The sequence below is a fragment of the Halyomorpha halys genome, unplaced genomic scaffold (genome assembly GCF_000696795.3).
Source record: "Halyomorpha halys isolate HHAL.00 unplaced genomic scaffold, Hhal_1.1 Scaffold25.1, whole genome shotgun sequence".
In the NCBI taxonomy this organism is placed as follows: Eukaryota; Metazoa; Arthropoda; class Insecta; order Hemiptera; family Pentatomidae; genus Halyomorpha; species Halyomorpha halys.
In genome coordinates, this window is record NW_027107314.1 from 516,966 (window position 1) to 517,793 (window position 828).

Sequence of the window (828 nt, forward strand, 5' to 3'; positions counted from 1 at the left end):
ACTATAAAATATCTTGGAGTTACATTCTTGGGAGCGCTAGTATTTGTAGAAGAGGTGGTGACAAAGTTAACTAATAATCTTGATAAATTAGTGAGCTCATGCCTGCTCAAACCGGAATAAAAGATCAGTGTTGTCTGTTCCTGAGCCTTTCTTACCCTCGCCAGACTGCTCCCCTTACAAAGATATGCCCTACCATATTGGAGAGCATTGATACCAATATCCGCAGGAGTATCAAGGCCAGCATCGGGCTCTCTACTAACACCTCATTGGCGATGATGTACGCACCCAGGTGGTATCGAGGACTGGGTCTGATCCGCTGTCAATGGGAAGCTCCACTGCAACATTTTTCCATTGCCCAGCGACTGTTGAATGTTCTGGATGTACTATTCCAGTCTACATTCAATTACGAAACTGAAATCGTGCCATGTGCCGATAGACTTGGGGTGGATCAGGGCTACCAAAGTGTGAGAGCTCTACAGTTCGGCATTTCAAAGGGGCCCCGAAATCAAATAGATCCGTAAGATATGACGATATTGTCGCATTTACAAAAGTCAAAGGTACGGCTGTGGTCTTTGATCCAACAGTAAGATTTGAGAGTAATGACCTCGAACAGGAAGAGGTTGAGTGGAAAGGGAAAAAAGAAAATATATGAAAAATGCCTCCCTTTCCTTAAGGGAAAATTCCGTGAGACCTTCGGAGAGAGAGAGGTCACCATGAGAGGCCTCTAGTTTGGATCTCGTGGAACAATACCAGATAGAACAAGGAGCTTTTTAAAAGGCCTGCGTGTTAGCATCGGGAATATTGCGATCTTGGCGGAAAATATTATTT

General features: G+C 44.2%; 1 protein-coding gene across 2 annotated transcripts in view; it reads left to right on the forward strand.

The window, feature by feature from the left end:
- LOC106682971 (LITAF domain-containing protein) overlaps positions 1 to 828 on the forward strand; it is a 13,781-nt gene that overhangs the window by 5,545 nt on the left and 7,408 nt on the right. The window lies entirely within an intron of this gene.